This window comes from Drosophila kikkawai, chromosome 3L, assembly GCF_030179895.1.
Source record: "Drosophila kikkawai strain 14028-0561.14 chromosome 3L, DkikHiC1v2, whole genome shotgun sequence".
NCBI classification, from domain to species: domain Eukaryota; kingdom Metazoa; phylum Arthropoda; class Insecta; order Diptera; family Drosophilidae; genus Drosophila; species Drosophila kikkawai.
The window spans coordinates 23,638,209-23,644,844 of record NC_091730.1 but is presented as its reverse complement, the minus strand read 5'-3'; positions in this window follow the sequence as shown (position 1 = coordinate 23,644,844).

Here is a 6,636-nt window from a genome sequence, read left to right as displayed (position 1 = left end):
GGTTGGCGGGAACCAGTGCTGACACTTTAGCTTATTTAATTTTATAAATTGATTTATTCAATTGTTTATTTATTCAATATTTATGTACCCTGCAGTCCACATTTCATCAATAGGCCGTCGACTTTTACCGAGTGTTCAAACTAATTCTTCCGCGCTATCATTTTCTATATTTCTATTTTCAATAGAAAAGTTAATGAATATCTGATTGAATAAAATCAAAATTCATCGATCCATAACAATATAAAGGTGAGCGTTTTTTATTTGAGTTTTAACTTTTGAATGTGTTAAGAGCTACATTCTAGCTGAAAAGTTAAAGAAATGTTACATTTTTTTATCAATTCGAATGAATGTTGCTTGGTGTTTTGTATGATCAATAAATAAAAGTTATAACTAAAAACTACAAATTCAATTATACAGTAAGCAGCGAATAATTTTTTTATGTATGTGCATATGTGTATGAATTAATGATGAGTTTATGATTAATAGTACTGCATGGCAAGTAACTATCAAATCTAACTTATTTTCTCTTCTATATTCCATCAACACTGCCACAAGAGCTCTCTGAGAATTCTCAATAAACCGTGATTCTCCCATCTCCGACTCTCTCTCTCTCGTTAGTTCCGCTTCGGCATGTGCCACAGTAGCTGCCGAAGGCGATCTTCGTGCTCGTGGCCGCCGATCGTCGATTGCCAATGGTTGATCACCGATCGGCGATCGTGAGTGTGGGTGTGGGCCGCTGCGCCCACTTCTGATCAGAACTTCCCTTTTCAGAGGGCCCCCCGGCCTTTGAAGGTCCCTTTCCGACGTGTCCTTAAAGGCAAAACAAACATACAGCTGTGTTCACGGAAATAGCAGTGCCACACGACCTGCACGTTTAAGATTGGAAAATACTATTACAAACACTATTTTCATCAAATTTTTTTTCATAAAGGCTTAGTGTATTTAATTATTAACAATACCACAATCATTTAATTTAGGTAACATAAACCCTTTAGAAGATATAGCTAATAACAACAAAAAAGGTCTATATTATGCCGATCATTGAAATAGCAGTGAAAAACTAAAATTCTTCATAAATTTAAAAATATCGTATAAGAAACCTATTTCTTCTTAAATTCTAATTGACTATGATCTAATATTTTGTTAAATAGCCTTTAGAAGCTATTATAGCCTCATACATGGGTGGCAAGGAGTCCACCAAGTCTTAGCAACGCTTGAGGGGAATATGGCCTCATTCCTCCTGCACAAATTGCCAAAGCTACATCTTAGAAGTCGGAAACTTCTTTAATACGTAGCCCTTGATGTCCCCCATAAGTTTTCGATCGGATTTATATCCGGGGACTGTGCAGGACATGGCATTGCATCCACTTTTTCATTAAGAACCCACTCTTTGGCTACCTTGCTGGTATGATTAGGGTCACTGTACTGCTGAAATGTCCAAATTAATGGCATATTTTCCTCAGGATACGGCTGCTAGACAGTTTTTAATATTTAGACATAAACATAATGGTCTTTGATCCCGCAGATCATATATACAGGACCTACAACGTTGTATGAAAAGTATACCGATACCATGACTTTTAGGCCACCGTATTTTACTGTCTTCAGCGTATGGTTTTGGGGGTACTATGTATTTGGAGGTCGACGGACATATTATCTTGTCCTATTCCACCAAATAAAACCAATTTGGAGTCATTTGTCCAACGGATATAACGCCATTTGAATAGTGGCAGTTCAAGTGGCTATTGGCGAACTCCAATCTGGCCTTGATATGCCTTTAACCAAGCAGTGACATTTTCCATGGTCTTCGCGAATCTAGAATTTATTCAATAAGTCCCCGGCGAATGGTCCCATGACTGATTCCCATGCCAATTCCCGCTCATATATCCCTAGAGGATGCAAAAGGACGAGCTTTGCTGAAGCGAAGTACGCGTCGAGCCTGTACAACTGTGGTTTTTGCGAATCATACCTCGGTTTTTTTGGGTTCGGTTCATATTTTATGATTTATAAACTATTTTAAAAGAACAATTTGAAAGATTTAGAGACTCTTTACATGTTTTGCCTTCTTTCTAGGCTAAGTTATCTGATACCTTTCTCTCATGGAGCAGTGAGGTCCTGCGCCCACAAAAATAATTTTTTTTGCGTTGTAAAGGTGTATTATAGTATAAACTATAATAATGACCGTAATTAAACTCATTTTTTACAAAATTAAAAGAAATTTCGGCACTTTTTGCGAAAGAAAATTAAAAACTGCTATTTCAGTGATCGGCCAAAACGAGCTGCATATGTGAAAAAATATCAATAAAACATAAAAATAGAGCAAATCTAACGGAATTTTTTCTCGATTCTTATCTTTATGTTCCATTTTACAAAAACAATGTGCAATATATCAGCTGGCAAAAAGGAATATGTACAAAAAAACGTTTTGAAGTTGTTTTTCTGTCGCACTGCTATTTCAGTGAACACAGCTGTAGCTCAGTCGGCTTGGCAGCGCTCCAAATGCGGCCATATTCCATGTCATATACATATACATATCCCTATCCCCGTGGCTGAAACTTCCCTCGCACCACCCCTTAACCCGCCAGCGACGACAATTCCATTAAAAGTTGTACGTTGTCACTTTGCGTTAACTTATCTCTGGAGCATGTTGTGCGATCGCATTTTTATTGTCGCCATTGTCTCTCGCTAGCCCGCTCTCTCCTGGCATCGCTTCTTTTCTTTCTCCTTTTCTGCCCACACAGGGAAGCCAACGCAAAACACACACTTGAATACAGCACTGAAAGAAATATAGTAAGCCCAAAGTGAAATCCGCAAAACATTACATTTTCAATAAAAACTTCATTTCCATCAGAGACTTCAAAAATCACAAACAAAAAACATGACTACTATTCTATAGCTTACATTTTTGGAGACACTAAGAATTGATTTTAAATCGACAGTTATTTCTGAATTCGTGAATTGAGATGATTTTGTCTAAAATCTTTAGATGCTTTCAGATTCCAAAACGATTTTATTAACTGGAAAAAGAAATTAAATTTCTTATATAAATCATACAATTGATATTCCAGTTATAATTTCACTAATAAAAAAATAAACTTGATACTAAGATATAATTACGAAAGAAGAAAAGTTTTTGGTGTACTGTAAATTGAATAAATTCTTAGAAATATTATTTGAACTTTAAGTAATTCACCAAATAATACAATTAACTAGAATTTAGGATATAATTATGAAACAAAACAAATTCTTGCTCTAAAGAAAATTGAATAAATTCTGATAAATTTTAATTTTATTTAAAGTTATAACCTTGTATATAATAAGGTTTCTTATTTAGATTATTTATAATAAAAATATTTAATATGAACATATACATAGTTCTTGGTCCTATTTTTCGCTCACTGTGCTAACTGCATCAACATCTCACGTGCGTCGGCAGCGTTCTGCGACGTTTCTTTGTCGCTTGGATTTTGTGTAGCACTTGGCCTGCTCCCCACTTGACAATGCTTTGCATGCCGCACCATTCATCCCGTCCCGCGACTCTACCCGCTGATACTCCTCCAGCTCCTCTGCTCAGTCTGCTCCTCGCCAGCTTGTCATATTCCATGTTTGTGGCGACGACAAAAGCTCTTGCGGCTGCCTCTGCCTCAGCCTCGGCTAACGTCGCTGCCCGCACAATCAGCAACTCGGCATCTTGTTCGCTGTCCCTTTGTGCGCCTTTCGCCTGAATTGCATTAAACCAAGTCCCCAATGCACGGAGAGAAATTTTTCGTATTTTCCAGTGTCACGGGTAAATATTGAAATATATTTTAAGCTTTTTCCAACACATTTGAATATGTAAAATTTGTGTTTTTCTAAGAAATGTTTGAAGATTTTTCGATAGTTACAGTAGAAGTATTTCCACAATCACACTGTGTGTGCCTGCAGACTTGCGAGTCACTGCTCTTACAAAAATATATTTTACATTTATTAAGCTATTAAGTTTCTTTCAATGCATTGACAGTGGCAGCGGCTCGCCGGCCAGGCCAACCTTGTTCTGCCACAGAAAAAGACATCGCTCGGCTCGATTTAACCGCCTCACCGCCCGCCGCCCACTCCCATTGCTCATTTTTAATGTGCAATTCCGTATGTACAGCTCGTAGCCATGGCCACCATCCATCCACCAGAGGCACCACCACCCCGCCGCTTAGTGTGTGTGTTTGCATAGCAGTATGGTTGCTGGTTAGGCATGTGCCAACTCTCCAGCTCCAAGCTGCGATCCCCAACCGTCAGCTTCATCAGCTGCAGCTCCAGCCACAACTGCAGCTCCAAGAGCAGCTCCAGCTTGAGCCCAACCTAGCCTTATAACCAAACGAGTGCAGCTCCGTTTATCGGCCGGCCTAACCTTGTTAGGATTGTAAAATGTAAACCGAAGGCGTTGCCGCAGACTCAGTCCTCGAATCGGTCTTGCACTGTCAGAAAAATGCAGGAAATGTAAAAAAGTAAACCCAAAATAAAAGGAAAAAAATAGATAATTAATAAAAATAATACATTTTATTTAAAAATGTGTAAGAAATCTAGAAAGATACTAAAATCGAAAATATATTAAATATTAATAATATACAAAATTTAACAATCAAAGTAATTATTTACTCAGTTTAATCGACTCAGTTTAATCATTGCTTTGATTGTTTAACTTTTTGTTTGACCTAATTATATCTTGAATTGCACAAATCCATACCTAATTAAAAATAGATTACTTCACTTTCTCAATACTCTTTCCCCCAGTGTAGCCTAGCTTTAGCTCTGCGAGTGATCGGCTGGCCATCCAGCTCCATCTCGCTTGGCTGGCACACGCTCAAGTTGCCTCCATCCGCGCAGTCCACGTCCTCGGCCTCGTCCTCGTCCCCACCCTCGGCCGCGGTCATCGTTAATCGAAAACGGGCTGTGCCGTCGCCCTGCGGTTACGAGTGTCGCCAGGCCAAAACGAACCACAGAGTGGAGTGTGGAGCGGGAAACAGGGAGCAGGGACCCACGGAAGTGCCTCTCGGCAAGATCGGGCAACAACTGTGCGCGTGCGCAGAGCCGCCAACCTGGCAATGTGTTCATTTCAGACCAATATTTCGTTGGCTCGACCAGAAATTATGCCCGGTAGTCATGCAGCCCCAGAAACTCATGCCGATTTACACAGAAATAAATGGAGATTATATTTTCTTCTATAATAAATTAAATTATTATATATATTAATGAGTAATAATATATGGTATGTCTTATATATCACAAACGTTGAGTTATTATTTAAGTTTTTTTTATATATTGTATCCCAAATTCTATCTTTCCTTTCTCTTGCATAAAAAATGAACCAGTAAGTTTTCAAGCCTTTTTTTTCTGATTTATTAAAATGTTTATTAATGTTTATCTTTTATCAGAAACCAAAGATTTCTTCCTTTTAGATTTCCAGACTATATTTCTTGCTCTGCAATAGCAAATCGCTGGGGGAGCGAAATTAAAGCGAGCATTTGACTGACGGACTGACGCAGTCCAGAGTCTCCGGCCAAAGTGAGTGACTAGTTGACTGCCAGACACGCGGCTTGATTGCGCGCCTTGTTCACGTCTACGTCCACGTCCGCGTCCAGATTCCCATTCACGTCCACAACCACATTCGACTCGAATGTCCGCGGAAATGGGAAACGGGAATGGACTGGACATGGACCTGCGCGAGTCGGAATGGGCTTGGATATGGGCACTGACTGGCCTTAGAAATGGAGGCAAATCAGAGACACCAAACGACCGACACCCAACCGAGACGCAGCGGTCACACATTCGTCATGGAGGCTGTGCTGCCACAGCTGGGGTCTCAAAACTAGCACTTATATTTGTAGCCATAAATTACTACCATTTTTTCAATCCACAAGCTTAAATATGTAATTTTGTTTATGGACAACAGACAAAAAAAATACATATAATTAGGCATGATGAACTACTTTCCGACTAGCCCAGAATTATTTTTTAGATTTTAAGTATAAATGTAACTTACATTTTTTTGATTTGTATAATATCAAACAAAAACAGACGTAGGCTTTCACTTAACTTAATATTTACGATATCAAATATCTAAATAATAATCATTTTATGGAATATTTTAAACCTTTATCAACCTTTTATTTTAATTATTATAAGTAAATAATTAAAATGCTGTTAAATTTAGAAACGGGTTTTTTAAATTATTAAAGACATTTCTATACTTTCCCCTATTTTCTTGACCACAGCTGTGACTGCATCTCCGTCCGTGTGAACATGCACAATTCGCATTCGATTTTGATGCGTATTGATGGCTGCCCGGCCAGCATGAGTGACGCTAAGCAGCCCGGAGATTAATGGTCCCAAATTAGTCAGTGTCACTTATTGGACCGTTGAGCTCTCCCTTTGATACCGCAAATGAGAAAGGAAGGGATGGGTGCAAGATGGAGGAAATGGGCATTAGAAGGAGGGCTTAAGCGAGCCCATTAAGACCAAACGCTGAAGTCAAAATAAAAGTCAATTACAAATCAACACAATGAGTTCGTACAATTGAAGGTACAAGATCATTGGGGGTCGGAGAAAAGCCCCAAAACGGAGAGCCAAATTAAAATTAATTTCAACATTGTGTTTACAATATCA